Source organism: Ziziphus jujuba, chromosome 2 (genome assembly GCF_031755915.1).
Source record: "Ziziphus jujuba cultivar Dongzao chromosome 2, ASM3175591v1".
Classification (NCBI taxonomy): Eukaryota; Viridiplantae; Streptophyta; class Magnoliopsida; order Rosales; family Rhamnaceae; genus Ziziphus; species Ziziphus jujuba.
In genome coordinates this window covers 19279860-19296585 of record NC_083380.1, presented here as the reverse complement: position 1 = coordinate 19296585, position 16726 = coordinate 19279860, and the positions used below count along the sequence as shown (strand labels likewise).

The 16726-nt window shown below is 54.6% G+C and overlaps 57 non-coding genes across 57 annotated transcripts; all 57 read left to right on the top strand.

The window, feature by feature from the left end:
• The first annotated feature begins 63 nt into the window (after positions 1–63).
• Positions 64–182, top strand: LOC132802354 (5S ribosomal RNA). The gene has a single exon (XR_009637478.1). It is a non-coding gene; the product is annotated as a 5S ribosomal RNA (ribosomal RNA).
• A 162-nt stretch (positions 183–344) lies between these two features.
• LOC132801403 (5S ribosomal RNA) lies at positions 345–463 on the top strand. Its single transcript, XR_009636519.1, has one exon. It is a non-coding gene; the product is annotated as a 5S ribosomal RNA (ribosomal RNA).
• Positions 464–656: 193 nt separating this feature from the next.
• On the top strand, positions 657–775 carry LOC132801460 (5S ribosomal RNA). The gene has a single exon (XR_009636576.1). It is a non-coding gene; the product is annotated as a 5S ribosomal RNA (ribosomal RNA).
• A 161-nt stretch (positions 776–936) lies between these two features.
• Positions 937–1055, top strand: LOC132801872 (5S ribosomal RNA). The gene has a single exon (XR_009636993.1). It is a non-coding gene; the product is annotated as a 5S ribosomal RNA (ribosomal RNA).
• A 191-nt stretch (positions 1056–1246) lies between these two features.
• On the top strand, positions 1247–1365 carry LOC132801633 (5S ribosomal RNA). The gene has a single exon (XR_009636753.1). It is a non-coding gene; the product is annotated as a 5S ribosomal RNA (ribosomal RNA).
• A 162-nt stretch (positions 1366–1527) lies between these two features.
• LOC132801981 (5S ribosomal RNA) lies at positions 1528–1646 on the top strand. Its single transcript, XR_009637102.1, has one exon. It is a non-coding gene; the product is annotated as a 5S ribosomal RNA (ribosomal RNA).
• A 192-nt stretch (positions 1647–1838) lies between these two features.
• Positions 1839–1957, top strand: LOC132802343 (5S ribosomal RNA). Its single transcript, XR_009637467.1, has one exon. It is a non-coding gene; the product is annotated as a 5S ribosomal RNA (ribosomal RNA).
• A 163-nt stretch (positions 1958–2120) lies between these two features.
• On the top strand, positions 2121–2239 carry LOC132802331 (5S ribosomal RNA). Its single transcript, XR_009637455.1, has one exon. It is a non-coding gene; the product is annotated as a 5S ribosomal RNA (ribosomal RNA).
• A 163-nt stretch (positions 2240–2402) lies between these two features.
• On the top strand, positions 2403–2521 carry LOC132801490 (5S ribosomal RNA). Its single transcript, XR_009636606.1, has one exon. It is a non-coding gene; the product is annotated as a 5S ribosomal RNA (ribosomal RNA).
• Positions 2522–2712: 191 nt separating this feature from the next.
• LOC132802320 (5S ribosomal RNA) lies at positions 2713–2831 on the top strand. The gene has a single exon (XR_009637444.1). It is a non-coding gene; the product is annotated as a 5S ribosomal RNA (ribosomal RNA).
• Positions 2832–2993: 162 nt separating this feature from the next.
• Positions 2994–3112, top strand: LOC132802309 (5S ribosomal RNA). The gene has a single exon (XR_009637433.1). It is a non-coding gene; the product is annotated as a 5S ribosomal RNA (ribosomal RNA).
• A 191-nt stretch (positions 3113–3303) lies between these two features.
• On the top strand, positions 3304–3422 carry LOC132802298 (5S ribosomal RNA). The gene has a single exon (XR_009637422.1). It is a non-coding gene; the product is annotated as a 5S ribosomal RNA (ribosomal RNA).
• A 162-nt stretch (positions 3423–3584) lies between these two features.
• Positions 3585–3703, top strand: LOC132802287 (5S ribosomal RNA). The gene has a single exon (XR_009637411.1). It is a non-coding gene; the product is annotated as a 5S ribosomal RNA (ribosomal RNA).
• A 162-nt stretch (positions 3704–3865) lies between these two features.
• LOC132802766 (5S ribosomal RNA) lies at positions 3866–3984 on the top strand. The gene has a single exon (XR_009637871.1). It is a non-coding gene; the product is annotated as a 5S ribosomal RNA (ribosomal RNA).
• A 191-nt stretch (positions 3985–4175) lies between these two features.
• LOC132801632 (5S ribosomal RNA) lies at positions 4176–4294 on the top strand. The gene has a single exon (XR_009636752.1). It is a non-coding gene; the product is annotated as a 5S ribosomal RNA (ribosomal RNA).
• Positions 4295–4457: 163 nt separating this feature from the next.
• LOC132801037 (5S ribosomal RNA) lies at positions 4458–4576 on the top strand. Its single transcript, XR_009636153.1, has one exon. It is a non-coding gene; the product is annotated as a 5S ribosomal RNA (ribosomal RNA).
• A 192-nt stretch (positions 4577–4768) lies between these two features.
• On the top strand, positions 4769–4887 carry LOC132802276 (5S ribosomal RNA). Its single transcript, XR_009637400.1, has one exon. It is a non-coding gene; the product is annotated as a 5S ribosomal RNA (ribosomal RNA).
• Positions 4888–5049: 162 nt separating this feature from the next.
• On the top strand, positions 5050–5168 carry LOC132801489 (5S ribosomal RNA). The gene has a single exon (XR_009636605.1). It is a non-coding gene; the product is annotated as a 5S ribosomal RNA (ribosomal RNA).
• A 191-nt stretch (positions 5169–5359) lies between these two features.
• LOC132802265 (5S ribosomal RNA) lies at positions 5360–5478 on the top strand. Its single transcript, XR_009637389.1, has one exon. It is a non-coding gene; the product is annotated as a 5S ribosomal RNA (ribosomal RNA).
• Positions 5479–5640: 162 nt separating this feature from the next.
• On the top strand, positions 5641–5759 carry LOC132802254 (5S ribosomal RNA). The gene has a single exon (XR_009637377.1). It is a non-coding gene; the product is annotated as a 5S ribosomal RNA (ribosomal RNA).
• A 191-nt stretch (positions 5760–5950) lies between these two features.
• Positions 5951–6069, top strand: LOC132802243 (5S ribosomal RNA). Its single transcript, XR_009637366.1, has one exon. It is a non-coding gene; the product is annotated as a 5S ribosomal RNA (ribosomal RNA).
• Positions 6070–6231: 162 nt separating this feature from the next.
• On the top strand, positions 6232–6350 carry LOC132802232 (5S ribosomal RNA). The gene has a single exon (XR_009637355.1). It is a non-coding gene; the product is annotated as a 5S ribosomal RNA (ribosomal RNA).
• A 162-nt stretch (positions 6351–6512) lies between these two features.
• On the top strand, positions 6513–6631 carry LOC132801947 (5S ribosomal RNA). The gene has a single exon (XR_009637068.1). It is a non-coding gene; the product is annotated as a 5S ribosomal RNA (ribosomal RNA).
• Positions 6632–6822: 191 nt separating this feature from the next.
• Positions 6823–6941, top strand: LOC132801631 (5S ribosomal RNA). Its single transcript, XR_009636751.1, has one exon. It is a non-coding gene; the product is annotated as a 5S ribosomal RNA (ribosomal RNA).
• Positions 6942–7104: 163 nt separating this feature from the next.
• On the top strand, positions 7105–7223 carry LOC132801036 (5S ribosomal RNA). The gene has a single exon (XR_009636152.1). It is a non-coding gene; the product is annotated as a 5S ribosomal RNA (ribosomal RNA).
• A 192-nt stretch (positions 7224–7415) lies between these two features.
• Positions 7416–7534, top strand: LOC132802220 (5S ribosomal RNA). The gene has a single exon (XR_009637343.1). It is a non-coding gene; the product is annotated as a 5S ribosomal RNA (ribosomal RNA).
• Positions 7535–7696: 162 nt separating this feature from the next.
• Positions 7697–7815, top strand: LOC132801402 (5S ribosomal RNA). The gene has a single exon (XR_009636518.1). It is a non-coding gene; the product is annotated as a 5S ribosomal RNA (ribosomal RNA).
• Positions 7816–8007: 192 nt separating this feature from the next.
• On the top strand, positions 8008–8126 carry LOC132802209 (5S ribosomal RNA). The gene has a single exon (XR_009637332.1). It is a non-coding gene; the product is annotated as a 5S ribosomal RNA (ribosomal RNA).
• A 161-nt stretch (positions 8127–8287) lies between these two features.
• LOC132802198 (5S ribosomal RNA) lies at positions 8288–8406 on the top strand. The gene has a single exon (XR_009637321.1). It is a non-coding gene; the product is annotated as a 5S ribosomal RNA (ribosomal RNA).
• A 190-nt stretch (positions 8407–8596) lies between these two features.
• LOC132802187 (5S ribosomal RNA) lies at positions 8597–8715 on the top strand. The gene has a single exon (XR_009637310.1). It is a non-coding gene; the product is annotated as a 5S ribosomal RNA (ribosomal RNA).
• Positions 8716–8877: 162 nt separating this feature from the next.
• Positions 8878–8996, top strand: LOC132801275 (5S ribosomal RNA). The gene has a single exon (XR_009636391.1). It is a non-coding gene; the product is annotated as a 5S ribosomal RNA (ribosomal RNA).
• A 162-nt stretch (positions 8997–9158) lies between these two features.
• LOC132802175 (5S ribosomal RNA) lies at positions 9159–9277 on the top strand. Its single transcript, XR_009637299.1, has one exon. It is a non-coding gene; the product is annotated as a 5S ribosomal RNA (ribosomal RNA).
• A 190-nt stretch (positions 9278–9467) lies between these two features.
• On the top strand, positions 9468–9586 carry LOC132802164 (5S ribosomal RNA). Its single transcript, XR_009637288.1, has one exon. It is a non-coding gene; the product is annotated as a 5S ribosomal RNA (ribosomal RNA).
• Positions 9587–9748: 162 nt separating this feature from the next.
• LOC132802153 (5S ribosomal RNA) lies at positions 9749–9867 on the top strand. Its single transcript, XR_009637277.1, has one exon. It is a non-coding gene; the product is annotated as a 5S ribosomal RNA (ribosomal RNA).
• A 162-nt stretch (positions 9868–10029) lies between these two features.
• Positions 10030–10148, top strand: LOC132800832 (5S ribosomal RNA). The gene has a single exon (XR_009635948.1). It is a non-coding gene; the product is annotated as a 5S ribosomal RNA (ribosomal RNA).
• Positions 10149–10337: 189 nt separating this feature from the next.
• LOC132801630 (5S ribosomal RNA) lies at positions 10338–10456 on the top strand. The gene has a single exon (XR_009636750.1). It is a non-coding gene; the product is annotated as a 5S ribosomal RNA (ribosomal RNA).
• Positions 10457–10619: 163 nt separating this feature from the next.
• Positions 10620–10738, top strand: LOC132801035 (5S ribosomal RNA). The gene has a single exon (XR_009636151.1). It is a non-coding gene; the product is annotated as a 5S ribosomal RNA (ribosomal RNA).
• Positions 10739–10931: 193 nt separating this feature from the next.
• On the top strand, positions 10932–11050 carry LOC132802142 (5S ribosomal RNA). The gene has a single exon (XR_009637266.1). It is a non-coding gene; the product is annotated as a 5S ribosomal RNA (ribosomal RNA).
• A 162-nt stretch (positions 11051–11212) lies between these two features.
• LOC132801401 (5S ribosomal RNA) lies at positions 11213–11331 on the top strand. The gene has a single exon (XR_009636517.1). It is a non-coding gene; the product is annotated as a 5S ribosomal RNA (ribosomal RNA).
• Positions 11332–11524: 193 nt separating this feature from the next.
• Positions 11525–11643, top strand: LOC132802131 (5S ribosomal RNA). The gene has a single exon (XR_009637253.1). It is a non-coding gene; the product is annotated as a 5S ribosomal RNA (ribosomal RNA).
• A 161-nt stretch (positions 11644–11804) lies between these two features.
• LOC132801034 (5S ribosomal RNA) lies at positions 11805–11923 on the top strand. The gene has a single exon (XR_009636150.1). It is a non-coding gene; the product is annotated as a 5S ribosomal RNA (ribosomal RNA).
• Positions 11924–12113: 190 nt separating this feature from the next.
• LOC132801628 (5S ribosomal RNA) lies at positions 12114–12232 on the top strand. The gene has a single exon (XR_009636748.1). It is a non-coding gene; the product is annotated as a 5S ribosomal RNA (ribosomal RNA).
• Positions 12233–12394: 162 nt separating this feature from the next.
• LOC132801980 (5S ribosomal RNA) lies at positions 12395–12513 on the top strand. The gene has a single exon (XR_009637101.1). It is a non-coding gene; the product is annotated as a 5S ribosomal RNA (ribosomal RNA).
• Positions 12514–12705: 192 nt separating this feature from the next.
• Positions 12706–12824, top strand: LOC132802120 (5S ribosomal RNA). Its single transcript, XR_009637241.1, has one exon. It is a non-coding gene; the product is annotated as a 5S ribosomal RNA (ribosomal RNA).
• Positions 12825–12986: 162 nt separating this feature from the next.
• Positions 12987–13105, top strand: LOC132802108 (5S ribosomal RNA). Its single transcript, XR_009637229.1, has one exon. It is a non-coding gene; the product is annotated as a 5S ribosomal RNA (ribosomal RNA).
• A 163-nt stretch (positions 13106–13268) lies between these two features.
• LOC132801488 (5S ribosomal RNA) lies at positions 13269–13387 on the top strand. Its single transcript, XR_009636604.1, has one exon. It is a non-coding gene; the product is annotated as a 5S ribosomal RNA (ribosomal RNA).
• Positions 13388–13577: 190 nt separating this feature from the next.
• LOC132800971 (5S ribosomal RNA) lies at positions 13578–13696 on the top strand. The gene has a single exon (XR_009636087.1). It is a non-coding gene; the product is annotated as a 5S ribosomal RNA (ribosomal RNA).
• Positions 13697–13859: 163 nt separating this feature from the next.
• Positions 13860–13978, top strand: LOC132801033 (5S ribosomal RNA). Its single transcript, XR_009636149.1, has one exon. It is a non-coding gene; the product is annotated as a 5S ribosomal RNA (ribosomal RNA).
• Positions 13979–14162: 184 nt separating this feature from the next.
• Positions 14163–14281, top strand: LOC132801533 (5S ribosomal RNA). The gene has a single exon (XR_009636649.1). It is a non-coding gene; the product is annotated as a 5S ribosomal RNA (ribosomal RNA).
• A 163-nt stretch (positions 14282–14444) lies between these two features.
• LOC132801032 (5S ribosomal RNA) lies at positions 14445–14563 on the top strand. The gene has a single exon (XR_009636148.1). It is a non-coding gene; the product is annotated as a 5S ribosomal RNA (ribosomal RNA).
• A 193-nt stretch (positions 14564–14756) lies between these two features.
• Positions 14757–14875, top strand: LOC132802097 (5S ribosomal RNA). The gene has a single exon (XR_009637218.1). It is a non-coding gene; the product is annotated as a 5S ribosomal RNA (ribosomal RNA).
• A 162-nt stretch (positions 14876–15037) lies between these two features.
• On the top strand, positions 15038–15156 carry LOC132801031 (5S ribosomal RNA). The gene has a single exon (XR_009636147.1). It is a non-coding gene; the product is annotated as a 5S ribosomal RNA (ribosomal RNA).
• Positions 15157–15346: 190 nt separating this feature from the next.
• Positions 15347–15465, top strand: LOC132801030 (5S ribosomal RNA). Its single transcript, XR_009636146.1, has one exon. It is a non-coding gene; the product is annotated as a 5S ribosomal RNA (ribosomal RNA).
• A 160-nt stretch (positions 15466–15625) lies between these two features.
• LOC132802086 (5S ribosomal RNA) lies at positions 15626–15744 on the top strand. The gene has a single exon (XR_009637207.1). It is a non-coding gene; the product is annotated as a 5S ribosomal RNA (ribosomal RNA).
• A 162-nt stretch (positions 15745–15906) lies between these two features.
• On the top strand, positions 15907–16025 carry LOC132802075 (5S ribosomal RNA). Its single transcript, XR_009637196.1, has one exon. It is a non-coding gene; the product is annotated as a 5S ribosomal RNA (ribosomal RNA).
• Positions 16026–16186: 161 nt separating this feature from the next.
• LOC132801652 (5S ribosomal RNA) lies at positions 16187–16305 on the top strand. Its single transcript, XR_009636772.1, has one exon. It is a non-coding gene; the product is annotated as a 5S ribosomal RNA (ribosomal RNA).
• Positions 16306–16498: 193 nt separating this feature from the next.
• LOC132802064 (5S ribosomal RNA) lies at positions 16499–16617 on the top strand. Its single transcript, XR_009637185.1, has one exon. It is a non-coding gene; the product is annotated as a 5S ribosomal RNA (ribosomal RNA).
• The last annotated feature ends 109 nt before the right edge of the window (positions 16618–16726 follow it).

Here is a 16726-nt window from a genome sequence, read left to right as displayed (position 1 = left end):
AACGCATGCGGACCTGCTGCGCTGCTTCTTTTCCTTATATCCATTCTTTAGCATCACCATGTCGGGTGCGATCATACCAGCACTAATGCACCGGATCCCATCAGAACTCCGAAGTTAAGCGTGCTTGGGCGAGAGTAGTACTAGGATGGGTGACCTCCTGGGAAGTCCTCGTGTTGCACCCCTTTTTTTTTTTTTTTTTTCCTCTCTTTCCCCGCGCCGTTCACCCTCGGAGTTTCCCTTTTCTCCCGGCCCGACCGAGGGAACTCGCCCGGATCGCGCCGAACGCATGCGGACCTGCTGCGCTGCTTCTTTTCCTTATATCCATTCTTTAGCATCACCATGTCGGGTGTGATCATACCAGCACTAATGCACCGGATCCCATCAGAACTCCGAAGTTAAGCGTGCTTGGGCGAGAGTAGTACTAGGATGGGTGACCTCCTGGGAAGTCCTCGTGTTGCACCCTTTTTTTTTTTTTTTTTTTTTCCTCTCTTTCCCCGCGCCTTTCACCCTCGGAGTTTCCCTTTTCTCCCGGCCCGACCGAGGGAACTCGCTCGGTGGGCCGGTGCATCGATGCCGCTGCCCGGATCGCGCCGAACGCATGCGGACCTGCTGCGCTGCTTCTTTTCCTTATATCCATTCTTTAGCATCACCATGTCGGGTGCGATCATACCAGCACTAATGCACCGGATCCCATCAGAACTCCGAAGTTAAGCGTGCTTGGGCGAGAGTAGTACTAGGATGGGTGACCTCCTGCGAAGTCCTCGTGTTGCACCCCTTTTTTTTTTTTTTTTTCCTCTCTTTCCCCGCGCCTTTCACCCTCGGAGTTTCCCTTTTCTCCCGGCCCGAGTGAGGGAACTCGCCCGGATCGCGCCGAACGCATGCGAACCTGCTGCGCTGCTTCTTTTCCTTATATCCATTCTTTAGCATCACCATGTCGGGTGCGATCATACCAGCACTAATGCACCGGATCCCATCAGAACTCCCAAGTTAAGCGTGCTTGGGCGAGAGTAGTACTAGGATGGGTGACCTCCTGGGAAGTCCTCGTGTTGCACCCTTTTTTTTTTTTTTTTTTTCCTCTCTTTCCCCGCGCCTTTCACCCTCGGAGTTTCCCTTTTCTCCCGGCCCGACCGAGGGAACTCGCTCGGTGGGCCGGTGCATCGATGCCGCTGCCCGGATCGCGCCGAACGCATGCGGACCTGCTGCGCTGCTTCTTTTCCTTATATCCATTCTTTAGCATCACCATGTCGGGTGCGATCATACCAGCACTAATGCACCGGATCCCATCAGAACTCCGATGTTAAGCGTGCTTGGGCGAGAGTAGTACTAGGATGGGTGACCTCCTGGGAAGTCCTCGTGTTGCACCCCTTTTTTTTTTTTTTTTTTCCTCTCTTTCCCCGCGCCGTTCACCCTCATAGTTTCCCTTTTCTCCCGGCCCGACCGAGGGAACTCGCCCGGATCGCGCCGAACGCATGCGGACCTGCTGCGCTGCTTCTTTTCCTTATATCCATTCTTTAGCATCACCATGTCGGGTGCGATCATACCAGCACTAATGCACCGGATCCCATCAGAACTCCGAAGTTAAGCGTGGTTGGGCGAGAGTAGTACTAGGATGGGTGACCTCCTGGGAAGTCCTCGTGTTGCACCCTTTTTTTTTTTTTTTTTTTTCCTCTCTTTCCCCGCGCCTTTCACCCTCGGAGTTTCCCTTTTCTCCCGGCCCGACCGAGGGAACTCGCTCGGTGGGCCGGTGCATCGATGCCGCTGCCCGGATCGCGCCGAACGCATGCGGACCTGCTGCGCTGCTTCTTTTCCTTATATCCATTCTTTAGCATCACGATGTCGGGTGCGATCATACCAGCACTAATGCACCGGATCCCATCAGAACTCCGAAGTTAAGCGTGCTTGGGCGAGAGTAGTACTAGGATGGGTGACCTCCTGGGAAGTCCTCGTGTTGCACCCCTTTTTTTTTTTTTTTTTTTCCTCTCTTTCCCCGCGCCTTTCACCCTCGGAGTTTCCCTTTTCTCCCGGCCCGACCGAGGGAACTCGCCCGGATCGCGCCGAACGCATGCGGACCTGCTGCGCTGCTTCTTTTCCTTATATCCATTCTTTAGCATCACCATGTCGGGTGCGATCATACCAGCACTAATGCACCGGATCCCATCAGAACTCCGAAGTTAAGCGTGCTTGGGCGAGAGTAGTACTAGGATGGGTGACCTCCTGGGAAGTCCTCGTGTTGCACCCCTTTTTTTTTTTTTTTTTTTCCTCTCTTTCCCCGCGCCGTTCACCCTCGGAGTTTCCCTTTTCTCCCGGCCCGACCGAGGGAACTCGCCCGGATCGCGCCGAACGCATGCGGACCTGCTGCGCTGCTTCTTTTCCTTATATCCATTCTTTAGCATCACCATGTCGGGTGCGATCATACCAGCACTAATGCACCGGATCCCATCAGAACTCCGAAGTTAAGCGTGCTTGGGCGAGAGTAGTACTAGGATGGGTGACCTCCTGGGAAGTCCTCGTGTTGCACCTTTTTTTTTTTTTTTTTTTTCCTCTCTTTCCCCGCGCCTTTCACCCTCGGAGTTTCCCTTTTCTCCCGGCCCGACCGAGGGAACTCGCTCGGTGGGCCGGTGCATCGATGCCGCTGCCCGGATCGCGCCGAACGCATGCGGACCTGCTGCGCTGCTTCTTTTCCTTATATCCATTCTTTAGCATCACCATGTCGGGTGCGATCATACCAGCACTAATGCACCGGATCCCATCAGAACTCCGAAGTTAAGCGTGCTTGGGCGAGAGTAGTACTAGGATGGGTGACCTCCTGGGAAGTCCTCGTGTTGCACCCCTTTTTTTTTTTTTTTTTTCCTCTCTTTCCCCGCGCCTTTCACCCTCGGAGTTTCCCTTTTCTCCCGGCCCGACTGAGGGAACTCGCCCGGATCGCGCCGAACGCATGCGGACCTGCTGCGCTGCTTCTTTTCCTTATATCCATTCTTTAGCATCACCATGTCGGGTGCGATCATACCAGCACTAATGCACCGGATCCCATCAGAACTCCGAAGTTAAGCGTGCTTGGGCGAGAGTAGTACTAGGATGGGTGACCTCCTGGGAAGTCCTCGTGTTGCACCCCTTTTTTTTTTTTTTTTTTCCTCTCTTTCCCCGCGCCTTTCACCCTCGGAGTTTCCCTTTTCTCCCGGCCCGACCGAGGGAACTCGCTCGGTGGGCCGGTGCATCGATGCCGCTGCCCGGATCGCGCCGAACGCATGCGGACCTGCTGCGCTGCTTCTTTTCCTTATATCCATTCTTTAGCATCACCATGTCGGGTGCGATCATACCAGCACTAATGCACCGGATCCCATCAGAACTCCGAAGTTAAGCGTGCTTGGGCGAGAGTAGTACTAGGATGGGTGACCTCCTGGGAAGTCCTCGTGTTGCACCCCTTTTTTTTTTTTTTTTTTCCTCTCTTTCCCCGCGCCTTTCACCCTCGGAGTTTCCCTTTTCTCCCGGCCCGACCGAGGGAACTCGCCCGGATCGCGCCGAACGCATGCGGACCTGCTGCGCTGCTTCTTTTCCTTATATCCATTCTTTAGCATCACCATGTCGGGTGCGATCATACCAGCACTAATGCACCGGATCCCATCAGAACTCCGAAGTTAAGCGTGCTTGGGCGAGAGTAGTACTAGGATGGGTGACCTCCTGGGAAGTCCTCGTGTTGCACCCCTTTTTTTTTTTTTTTTTTCCTCTCTTTCCCCGCGCCTTTCACCCTCGGAGTTTCCCTTTTCTCCCGGCCCGACTGAGGGAACTCGCCCGGATCGCGCCGAACGCATGCGAACCTGCTGCGCTGCTTCTTTTCCTTATATCCATTCTTTAGCATCACCATGTCGGGTGCGATCATACCAGCACGAATGCACCGGATCCCATCAGAACTCCGAAGTTAAGCGTGCTTGGGCGAGAGTAGTACTAGGATGGGTGACCTCCTGGGAAGTCCTCGTGTTGCACCCTTTTTTTTTTTTTTTTTTTCCTCTCTTTCCCCGCGCCTTTCACCCTCGGAGTTTCCCTTTTCTCCCGGCCCGACCGAGGGAACTCGCTCGGTGGGCCGGTGCATCGATGCCGCTGCCCGGATCGCGCCGAACGCATGCGGACCTGCTGCGCTGCTTCTTTTCCTTATATCCATTCTTTAGCATCACCATGTCGGGTGCGATCATACCAGCACTAATGCACCGGATCCCATCAGAACTCCGATGTTAAGCGTGCTTGGGCGAGAGTAGTACTAGGATGGGTGACCTCCTGGGAAGTCCTCGTGTTGCACCCCTTTTTTTTTTTTTTTTTTTCCTCTCTTTCCCCGCGCCGTTCACCCTCATAGTTTCCCTTTTCTCCCGGCCCGACCGAGGGAACTCGCCCGGATCGCGCCGAACGCATGCGGACCTGCTGCGCTGCTTCTTTTCCTTATATCCATTCTTTAGCATCACCATGTCGGGTGCGATCATACCAGCACTAATGCACCGGATCCCATCAGAACTCCGAAGTTAAGCGTGCTTGGGCGAGAGTAGTACTAGGATGGGTGACCTCCTGGGAAGTCCTCGTGTTGCACCCTTTTTTTTTTTTTTTTTTTTCCTCTCTTTCCCCGCGCCTTTCACCCTCGGAGTTTCCCTTTTCTCCCGGCCCGACCGAGGGAACTCGCTCGGTGGGCCGGTGCATCGATGCCGCTGCCCGGATCGCGCCGAACGCATGCGGACCTGCTGCGCTGCTTCTTTTCCTTATATCCATTCTTTAGCATCACCATGTCGGGTGCGATCATACCAGCACTAATGCACCGGATCCCATCAGAACTCCGAAGTTAAGCGTGCTTGGGCGAGAGTAGTACTAGGATGGGTGACCTCCTGGGAAGTCCTCGTGTTGCACCCCTTTTTTTTTTTTTTTTTTCCTCTCTTTCCCCGCGCCGTTCACCCTCGGAGTTTCCCTTTTCTCCCGGCCCGACCGAGGGAACTCGCCCGGATCGCGCCGAACGCATGCGGACCTGCTGCGCTGCTTCTTTTCCTTATATCCATTCTTTAGCATCACCATGTCGGGTGCGATCATACCAGCACTAATGCACCGGATCCCATCAGAACTCCGAAGTTAAGCGTGCTTGGGCGAGAGTAGTACTAGGATGGGTGACCTCCTGGGAAGTCCTCGTGTTGCACCTTTTTTTTTTTTTTTTTTTTCCTCTCTTTCCCCGCGCCTTTCACCCTCGGAGTTTCCCTTTTCTCCCGGCCCGACCGAGGGAACTCGCTCGGTGGGCCGGTGCATCGATGCCGCTGCCCGGATCGCGCCGAACGCATGCGGACCTGCTGCGCTGCTTCTTTTCCTTATATCCATTCTTTAGCATCACCATGTCGGGTGCGATCATACCAGCACTAATGCACCGGATCCCATCAGAACTCCGAAGTTAAGCGTGCTTGGGCGAGAGTAGTACTAGGATGGGTGACCTCCTGGGAAGTCCTCGTGTTGCACCCCTTTTTTTTTTTTTTTTTTCCTCTCTTTCCCCGCGCCTTTCACCCTCGGAGTTTCCCTTTTCTCCCGGCCCGACTGAGGGAACTCGCCCGGATCGCGCCGAACGCATGCGGACCTGCTGCGCTGCTTCTTTTCCTTATATCCATTCTTTAGCATCACCATGTCGGGTGCGATCATACCAGCACTAATGCACCGGATCCCATCAGAACTCCGAAGTTAAGCGTGCTTGGGCGAGAGTAGTACTAGGATGGGTGACCTCCTGGGAAGTCCTCGTGTTGCACCCCTTTTTTTTTTTTTTTTTTCCTCTCTTTCCCCGCGCCTTTCACCCTCGGAGTTTCCCTTTTCTCCCGGCCCGACCGAGGGAACTCGCTCGGTGGGCCGGTGCATCGATGCCGCTGCCCGGATCGCGCCGAACGCATGCGGACCTGCTGCGCTGCTTCTTTTCCTTATATCCATTCTTTAGCATCACCATGTCGGGTGCGATCATACCAGCACTAATGCACCGGATCCCATCAGAACTCCGAAGTTAAGCGTGCTTGGGCGAGAGTAGTACTAGGATGGGTGACCTCCTGGGAAGTCCTCGTGTTGCACCCCTTTTTTTTTTTTTTTTTTCCTCTCTTTCCCCGCGCCTTTCACCCTCGGAGTTTCCCTTTTCTCCCGGCCCGACCGAGGGAACTCGCCCGGATCGCGCCGAACGCATGCGGACCTGCTGCGCTGCTTCTTTTCCTTATATCCATTCTTTAGCATCACCATGTCGGGTGCGATCATACCAGCACTAATGCACCGGATCCCATCAGAACTCCGAAGTTAAGCGTGCTTGGGCGAGAGTAGTACTAGGATGGGTGACCTCCTGGGAAGTCCTCGTGTTGCACCCCTTTTTTTTTTTTTTTTTTCCTCTCTTTCCCCGCGCCTTTCACCCTCGGAGTTTCCCTTTTCTCCCGGCCCGACTGAGGGAACTCGCCCGGATCGCGCCGAACGCATGCGAACCTGCTGCGCTGCTTCTTTTCCTTATATCCATTCTTTAGCATCACCATGTCGGGTGCGATCATACCAGCACGAATGCACCGGATCCCATCAGAACTCCGAAGTTAAGCGTGCTTGGGCGAGAGTAGTACTAGGATGGGTGACCTCCTGGGAAGTCCTCGTGTTGCACCCTTTTTTTTTTTTTTTTTTTCCTCTCTTTCCCCGCGCCTTTCACCCTCGGAGTTTCCCTTTTCTCCCGGCCCGACCGAGGGAACTCGCTCGGTGGGCCGGTGCATCGATGCCGCTGCCCGGATCGCGCCGAACGCATGCGGACCTGCTGCGCTGCTTCTTTTCCTTATATCCATTCTTTAGCATCACCATGTCGGGTGCGATCATACCAGCACTAATGCACCGGATCCCATCAGAACTCCGATGTTAAGCGTGCTTGGGCGAGAGTAGTACTAGGATGGGTGACCTCCTGGGAAGTCCTCGTGTTGCACCCCTTTTTTTTTTTTTTTTTTTCCTCTCTTTCCCCGCGCCGTTCACCCTCATAGTTTCCCTTTTCTCCCGGCCCGACCGAGGGAACTCGCCCGGATCGCGCCGAACGCATGCGGACCTGCTGCGCTGCTTCTTTTCCTTATATCCATTCTTTAGCATCACCATGTCGGGTGCGATCATACCAGCACTAATGCACCGGATCCCATCAGAACTCCGAAGTTAAGCGTGCTTGGGCGAGAGTAGTACTAGGATGGGTGACCTCCTGGGAAGTCCTCGTGTTGCACCCTTTTTTTTTTTTTTTTTTTTCCTCTCTTTCCCCGCGCCTTTCACCCTCGGAGTTTCCCTTTTCTCCCGGCCCGACCGAGGGAACTCGCTCGGTGGGCCGGTGCATCGATGCCGCTGCCCGGATCGCGCCGAACGCATGCGGACCTGCTGCGCTGCTTCTTTTCCTTATATCCATTCTTTAGCATCACCATGTCGGGTGCGATCATACCAGCACTAATGCACCGGATCCCATCAGAACTCCGAAGTTAAGCGTGCTTGGGCGAGAGTAGTACTAGGATGGGTGACCTCCTGGGAAGTCCTCGTGTTGCACCCCTTTTTTTTTTTTTTTTTTCCTCTCTTTCCCCGCGCCGTTCACCCTCGGAGTTTCCCTTTTCTCCCGGCCCGACCGAGGGAACTCGCCCGGATCGCGCCGAACGCATGCGGACCTGCTGCGCTGCTTCTTTTCCTTATATCCATTCTTTAGCATCACCATGTCGGGTGTGATCATACCAGCACTAATGCACCGGATCCCATCAGAACTCCGAAGTTAAGCGTGCTTGGGCGAGAGTAGTACTAGGATGGGTGACCTCCTGGGAAGTCCTCGTGTTGCACCCTTTTTTTTTTTTTTTTTTTTCCTCTCTTTCCCCGCGCCTTTCACCCTCGGAGTTTCCCTTTTCTCCCGGCCCGACCGAGGGAACTCGCTCGGTGGGCCGGTGCATCGATGCCGCTGCCCGGATCGCGCCGAACGCATGCGGACCTGCTGCGCTGCTTCTTTTCCTTATATCCATTCTTTAGCATCACCATGTCGGGTGCGATCATACCAGCACTAATGCACCGGATCCCATCAGAACTCCGAAGTTAAGCGTGCTTGGGCGAGAGTAGTACTAGGATGGGTGACCTCCTGGGAAGTCCTCGTGTTGCACCCCTTTTTTTTTTTTTTTTTCCTCTCTTTCCCCGCGCCTTTCACCCTCGGAGTTTCCCTTTTCTCCCGGCCCGACTGAGGGAACTCGCCCGGATCGCGCCGAACGCATGCGAACCTGCTGCGCTGCTTCTTTTCCTTATATCCATTCTTTAGCATCACCATGTCGGGTGCGATCATACCAGCACTAATGCACCGGATCCCATCAGAACTCCGAAGTTAAGCGTGCTTGGGCGAGAGTAGTACTAGGATGGGTGACCTCCTGGGAAGTCCTCGTGTTGCACCCCTTTTTTTTTTTTTTTTTCCTCTCTTTCCCCGCGCCTTTCACCCTCGGAGTTTCCCTTTTCTCCCGGCCCGACCGAGGGAACTCGCTCGGTGGGCCGGTGCATCGATGCCGCTGCCCGGATCGCGCCGAACGCATGCGGACCTGCTGCGCTGCTTCTTTTCCTTATATCCATTCTTTAGCATCACCATGTCGGGTGCGATCATACCAGCACTAATGCACCGGATCCCATCAGAACTCCGAAGTTAAGCGTGCTTGGGCGAGAGTAGTACTAGGATGGGTGACCTCCTGGGAAGTCCTCGTGTTGCACCCCTTTTTTTTTTTTTTTTTTCCTCTCTTTCCCCGCGCCTTTCACCCTCGGAGTTTCCCTTTTCTCCCGGCCCGACCGAGGGAACTCGCCCGGATCGCGCCGAACGCATGCGGACCTGCTGCGCTGCTTCTTTTCCTTATATCCATTCTTTAGCATCACCATGTCGGGTGCGATCATACCAGCACTAATGCACCGGATCCCGTCAGAACTCCGAAGTTAAGCGTGCTTGGGCGAGAGTAGTACTAGGATGGGTGACCTCCTGGGAAGTCCTCGTGTTGCACCCCTTTTTTTTTTTTTTTTTTCCTCTCTTTCCCCGCGCCTTTCACCCTCGGAGTTTCCCTTTTCTCCCGGCCCGACTGAGGGAACTCGCCCGGATCGCGCCGAACGCATGCGGACCTGCTGCGCTGCTTCTTTTCCTTATATCCATTCTTTAGCATCACCATGTCGGGTGCGATCATACCAGCACTAATGCACCGGATCCCATCAGAACTCCGAAGTTAAGCGTGCTTGGGCGAGAGTAGTACTAGGATGGGTGACCTCCTGGGAAGTCCTCGTGTTGCACCCCTTTTTTTTTTTTTTTTTCCTCTCTTTCCCCGCGCCTTTCACCCTCGGAGTTTCCCTTTTCTCCCGGCCCGACCGAGGGAACTCGCTCGGTGGGCCGGTGCATCGATGCCGCTGCCCGGATCGCGCCGAACGCATGCGGACCTGCTGCGCTGCTTCTTTTCCTTATATCCATTCTTTAGCATCACCATGTCGGGTGCGATCATACCAGCACTAATGCACCGGATCCCATCAGAACTCCGAAGTTAAGCGTGCTTGGGCGAGAGTAGTACTAGGATGGGTGACCTCCTGGGAAGTCCTCGTGTTGCACCCCTTTTTTTTTTTTTTTTTTCCTCTCTTTCCCCGCGCCTTTCACCCTCGGAGTTTCCCTTTTCTCCCGGCCCGACCGAGGGAACTCGCCCGGATCGCGCCGAACGCATGCGGACCTGCTGCGCTGCTTCTTTTCCTTATATCCATTCTTTAGCATCACCATGTCGGGTGCGATCATACCAGCACTAATGCACCGGATCCCATCAGAACTCCGAAGTTAAGCGTGCTTGGGCGAGAGTAGTACTAGGATGGGTGACCTCCTGGGAAGTCCTCGTGTTGCACCCCTTTTTTTTTTTTTTTTTTCCTCTCTTTCCCCGCGCCTTTCACCCTCGGAGTTTCCCTTTTCTCCCGGCCCGACTGAGGGAACTCGCCCGGATCGCGCCGAACGCATGCGAACCTGCTGCGCTGCTTCTTTTCCTTATATCCATTCTTTAGCATCACCATGTCGGGTGCGATCATACCAGCACGAATGCACCGGATCCCATCAGAACTCCGAAGTTAAGCGTGCTTGGGCGAGAGTAGTACTAGGATGGGTGACCTCCTGGGAAGTCCTCGTGTTGCACCCTTTTTTTTTTTTTTTTTCCTCTCTTTCCCCGCGCCTTTCACCCTCGGAGTTTCCCTTTTCTCCCGGCCCGACCGAGGGAACTCGCTCGGTGGGCCGGTGCATCGATGCCGCTGCCCGGATCGCGCCGAACGCATGCGGACCTGCTGCGCTGCTTCTTTTCCTTATATCCATTCTTTAGCATCACCATGTCGGGTGCGATCATACCAGCACTAATGCACCGGATCCCATCAGAACTCCGATGTTAAGCGTGCTTGGGCGAGAGTAGTACTAGGATGGGTGACCTCCTGGGAAGTCCTCGTGTTGCACCCCTTTTTTTTTTTTTTTTTTTCCTCTCTTTCCCCGCGCCGTTCACCCTCATAGTTTCCCTTTTCTCCCGGCCCGACCGAGGGAACTCGCCCGGATCGCGCCGAACGCATGCGGACCTGCTGCGCTGCTTCTTTTCCTTATATCCATTCTTTAGCATCACCATGTCGGGTGCGATCATACCAGCACTAATGCACCGGATCCCATCAGAACTCCGAAGTTAAGCGTGCTTGGGCGAGAGTAGTACTAGGATGGGTGACCTCCTGGGAAGTCCTCGTGTTGCACCCTTTTTTTTTTTTTTTTTTTTTCCTCTCTTTCCCCGCGCCTTTCACCCTCGGAGTTTCCCTTTTCTCCCGGCCCGACCGAGGGAACTCGCTCGGTGGGCCGGTGCATCGATGCCGCTGCCCGGATCGCGCCGAACGCATGCGGACCTGCTGCGCTGCTTCTTTTCCTTATATCCATTCTTTAGCATCACCATGTCGGGTGCGATCATACCAGCACTAATGCACCGGATCCCATCAGAACTCCGAAGTTAAGCGTGCTTGGGCGAGAGTAGTACTAGGATGGGTGACCTCCTGGGAAGTCCTCGTGTTGCACCCCTTTTTTTTTTTTTTTTTTCCTCTCTTTCCCCGCGCCGTTCACCCTCGGAGTTTCCCTTTTCTCCCGGCCCGACCGAGGGAACTCGCCCGGATCGCGCCGAACGCATGCGGACCTGCTGCGCTGCTTCTTTTCCTTATATCCATTCTTTAGCATCACCATGTCGGGTGTGATCATACCAGCACTAATGCACCGGATCCCATCAGAACTCCGAAGTTAAGCGTGCTTGGGCGAGAGTAGTACTAGGATGGGTGACCTCCTGGGAAGTCCTCGTGTTGCACCCTTTTTTTTTTTTTTTTTTTTTCCTCTCTTTCCCCGCGCCTTTCACCCTCGGAGTTTCCCTTTTCTCCCGGCCCGACCGAGGGAACTCGCTCGGTGGGCCGGTGCATCGATGCCGCTGCCCGGATCGCGCCGAACGCATGCGGACCTGCTGCGCTGCTTCTTTTCCTTATATCCATTCTTTAGCATCACCATGTCGGGTGCGATCATACCAGCACTAATGCACCGGATCCCATCAGAACTCCGAAGTTAAGCGTGCTTGGGCGAGAGTAGTACTAGGATGGGTGACCTCCTGGGAAGTCCTCGTGTTGCACCCCTTTTTTTTTTTTTTTTTCCTCTCTTTCCCCGCGCCTTTCACCCTCGGAGTTTCCCTTTTCTCCCGGCCCGACTGAGGGAACTCGCCCGGATCGCGCCGAACGCATGCGAACCTGCTGCGCTGCTTCTTTTCCTTATATCCATTCTTTAGCATCACCATGTCGGGTGCGATCATACCAGCACTAATGCACCGGATCCCATCAGAACTCCGAAGTTAAGCGTGCTTGGGCGAGAGTAGTACTAGGATGGGTGACCTCCTGGGAAGTCCTCGTGTTGCACCCTTTTTTTTTTTTTTTTTTCCTCTCTTTCCCCGCGCCTTTCACCCTCGGAGTTTCCCTTTTCTCCCGGCCCGACCGAGGGAACTCGCTCGGTGGGCCGGTGCATCGATGCCGCTGCCCGGATCGCGCCGAACGCATGCGGACCTGCTGCGCTGCTTCTTTTCCTTATATCCATTCTTTAGCATCACCATGTCGGGTGCGATCATACCAGCACTAATGCACCGGATCCCATCAGAACTCCGATGTTAAGCGTGCTTGGGCGAGAGTAGTACTAGGATGGGTGACCTCCTGGGAAGTCCTCGTGTTGCACCCCTTTTTTTTTTTTTTTTTTCCTCTCTTTCCCCGCGCCGTTCACCCTCATAGTTTCCCTTTTCTCCCGGCCCGACCGAGGGAACTCGCCCGGATCGCGCCGAACGCATGCGGACCTGCTGCGCTGCTTCTTTTCCTTATATCCATTCTTTAGCATCACCATGTCGGGTGCGATCATACCAGCACTAATGCACCGGATCCCATCAGAACTCCGAAGTTAAGCGTGGTTGGGCGAGAGTAGTACTAGGATGGGTGACCTCCTGGGAAGTCCTCGTGTTGCACCCTTTTTTTTTTTTTTTTTTTTCCTCTCTTTCCCCGCGCCTTTCACCCTCGGAGTTTCCCTTTTCTCCCGGCCCGACCGAGGGAACTCGCTCGGTGGGCCGGTGCATCGATGCCGCTGCCCGGATCGCGCCGAACGCATGCGGACCTGCTGCGCTGCTTCTTTTCCTTATATCCATTCTTTAGCATCACCATGTCGGGTGCGATCATACCAGCACTAATGCACCGGATCCCATCAGAACTCCGAAGTTAAGCGTGCTTGGGCGAGAGTAGTACTAGGATGGGTGACCTCCTGGGAAGTCCTCGTGTTGCACCCCTTTTTTTTTTTTTTTTTTCCTCTCTTTCCCCGCGCCTTTCACCCTCGGAGTTTCCCTTTTCTCCCGGCCCGACCGAGGGAACTCGCCCGGATCGCGCCGAACGCATGCGGACCTGCTGCGCTGCTTCTTTTCCTTATATCCATTCTTTAGCATCACCATGTCGGGTGCGATCATACCAGCACTAATGCACCGGATCCCATCAGAACTCCGAAGTTAAGCGTGCTTGGGCGAGAGTAGTACTAGGATGGGTGACCTCCTGGGAAGTCCTCGTGTTGCACCCCTTTTTTTTTTTTTTTTTTTCCTCTCTTTCCCCGCGCCGTTCACCCTCGGAGTTTCCCTTTTCTCCCGGCCCGACCGAGGGAACTCGCCCGGATCGCGCCGAACGCATGCGGACCTGCTGCGCTGCTTCTTTTCCTTATATCCATTCTTTAGCATCACCATGTCGGGTGCGATCATACCAGCACTAATGCACCGGATCCCATCAGAACTCCGAAGTTAAGCGTGCTTGGGCGAGAGTAGTACTAGGATGGGTGACCTCCTGGGAAGTCCTCGTGTTGCACCTTTTTTTTTTTTTTTTTTTCCTCTCTTTCCCCGCGCCTTTCACCCTCGGAGTTTCCCTTTTCTCCCGGCCCGACCGAGGGAACTCGCTCGGTGGGCCGGTGCATCGATGCCGCTGCCCGGATCGCGCCGAACGCATGCGGACCTGCTGCGCTGCTTCTTTTCCTTATATCCATTCTTTAGCATCACCATGTCGGGTGCAATCATACCAGCACTAATGCACCGGATCCCATCAGAACTCCGAAGTTAAGCGTGCTTGGGCGAGAGTAGTACTAGGATGGGTGACCTCCTGGGAAGTCCTCGTGTTGCACCCCTTTTTTTTTTTTTTTTTTTCCTCTCTTTCCCCGCGCCTTTCACCCTCGGAGTTTCCCTTTTCTCCCGGCCCGACTGAGGGAACTCGCCCGGATCGCGCCGAACGCATGCGAACCTGCTGCGCTGCTTCTTTTCCTTATATCCATTCTTTAGCATCACCATGTCGGGTGCGATCATACCAGCACTAATGCACCGGATCCCATCAGAACTCCGAAGTTAAGCGTGCTTGGGCGAGAGTAGTACTAGGATGGGTGACCTCCTGGGAAGTCCTCGTGTTGCACCCTTTTTTTTTTTTCCTCTCTTTCCCCGCGCCTTTCACCCTCGGAGTTTCCCTTTTCTCCCGGCCCGACCGAGGGAACTCGCTCGGTGGGCCGGTGCATCGATGCCGCTGCCCGGATCGCGCCGAACGCATGCGGACCTGCTGCGCTGCTTCTTTTCCTTATATCCATTCTTTAGCATCACCATGTCGGGTGCGATCATACCAGCACTAATGCACCGGATCCCATCAGAACTCCGAAGTTAAGCGTGCTTGGGCGAGAGTAGTACTAGGATGGGTGACCTCCTAGGAAGCCCTCGTGTTGCACCCCTTTTTTTTTTTTTTTTTTTCCTCTCTTTCCCCGCGCCGTTCACCCTCGGAGTTTCCCTTTTCTCCCGGCCCGACCGAGGGAACTCGCCCGGATCGCGCCGAACGCATGCGGACCTGCTGCGCTGCTTCTTTTCCTTATATCCATTCTTTAGCATCACCATGTCGGGTGCGATCATACCAGCACTAATGCACCGGATCCCATCAGAACTCCGAAGTTAAGCGTGCTTGGGCGAGAGTAGTACTAGGATGGGTGACCTCCTGGGAAGTCCTCGTGTTGCACCCTTTTTTTTTTTTTTTTTTTTTCCTCTCTTTCCCCGCGCCTTTCACCCTCGGAGTTTCCCTTTTCTCCCGGCCCGACCGAGGGAACTCGCTCGGTGGGCCGGTGCATCGATGCCGCTGCCCGGATCGCGCCGAACGCATGCGGACCTGCTGCGCTGCTTCTTTTCCTTATATCCATTCTTTAGCATCACCATGTCGGGTGCGATCATACCAGCACTAATGCACCGGATCCCATCAGAACTCCGAAGTTAAGCGTGCTTGGGCGAGAGTAGTACTAGGATGGGTGACCTCCTGGGAAGTCCTCGTGTTGCACCCCTTTTTTTTTTTTTTTTTTCCTCTCTTTCCCCGCGCCTTTCACCCTCGGAGTTTCCCTTTTCTCCCGGCCCGACTGAGGGAACTCGCCCGGATCGCGCCGAACGCATGCGGACCTGCTGCGCTGCTTCTTTTCCTTATATCCATTCTTTAGCATCACCAAGTCGGGTGCGATCATACCAGCACTAATGCACCGGATCCCATCAGAACTCCGAAGTTAAGCGTGCTTGGGCGAGAGTAGTACTAGGATGGGTGACCTCCTGGGAAGTCCTCGTGTTGCACCCTTTTTTTTTTTTTTTTTTCCTCTCTTTCCCCGCGCCTTTCACCCTCGGAGTTTCCCTTTTCTCCCGGCCCGACCGAGGGAACTCGCTCGGTGGGCCGGTGCATCGATGCCGCTGCCCGGATCGCGCCGAACGCATGCGGACCTGCTGCGCTGCTTCTTTTCCTTATATCCATTCTTTAGCATCACCATGTCGGGTGCGATCATACCAGCACTAATGCACCGGATCCCATCAGAACTCCGAAGTTAAGCGTGCTTGGGCGAGAGTAGTACTAGGATGGGTGACCTCCTGGGAAGTCCTCGTGTTGCACCCTTTTTTTTTTTTTTTTTCCTCTCTTTCCCCGCGCCTTTCACCCTCGGAGTTTCCCTTTTCTCCCGGCCCGACCGAGGGAACTCGCCCGGATCGCGCCGAACGCATGCGGACCTGCTGCGCTGCTTCTTTTCCTTATATCCATTCTTTAGCATCACCATGTCGGGTGCGATCATACCAGCACTAATGCACCGGATCCCATCAGAACTCCGAAGTTAAGCGTGCTTGGGCGAGAGTAGTACTAGGATGGGTGACCTCCTGGGAAGTCCTCGTGTTGCACCCCTTTTTTTTTTTTTTTTTTCCTCTCTTTCCCCGCGCCGTTCACCCTCGGAGTTTCCCTTTTCTCCCGGCCCGACCGAGGGAACTCGCCCGGATCGCGCCGAACGCATGCGGACCTGCTGCGCTGCTTCTTTTCCTTATATCCATTCTTTAGCATCACCATGTCGGGTGCGATCATACCAGCACTAATGCACCGGATCCCATCAGAACTCCGAAGTTAAGCGTGCTTGGGCGAGAGTAGTACTAGGATGGGTGACCTCCTGGGAAGTCCTCGTGTTGCACCCCTTTTTTTTTTTTTTTTTCCTCTCTTTCCCCGCGCCTTTCACCCTCGGAGTTTCCCTTTTCTCCCGGCCCGACCGAGGGAACTCGCCCGGATCGCGCCGAACGCATGCGGACCTGCTGCGCTGCTTCTTTTCCTTATATCCATTCTTTAGCATCACCATGTCGGGTGCGATCATACCAGCACTAATGCACCGGATCCCATCAGAACTCCGAAGTTAAGCGTGCTTGGGCGAGAGTAGTACTAGGATGGGTGACCTCCTGGGAAGTCCTCGTGCTGCACCCTTTTTTTTTTTTTTTTTTTTTCCTCTCTTTCCCCGCGCCTTTCACCCTCGGAGTTTCCCTTTTCTCCCGGCCCGACCGAGGGAACTCGCTCGGTGGGCCGGTGCATCGATGCCGCTGCCCGGATCGCGCCGAACGCATGCGGTCCTGCTGCGCTGCTTCTTTTCCTTATATCCATTCTTTAGCATCACCATGTCGGGTGCGATCATACCAGCACTAATGCACCGGATCCCATCAGAACTCCGAAGTTAAGCGTGCTTGGGCGAGAGTAGTACTAGGATGGGTGACCTCCTGGGAAGTCCTCGTGTTGCACCCCTTTTTTTTTTTTTTTTTTTCCTCTCTTTCCCCGCGCCGTTCACCCTCGGAGTTTCCCTTTTCTCCCGGCCCGACCGAGGGAACTCGCCCGGATCGCGCCGAACGCATGC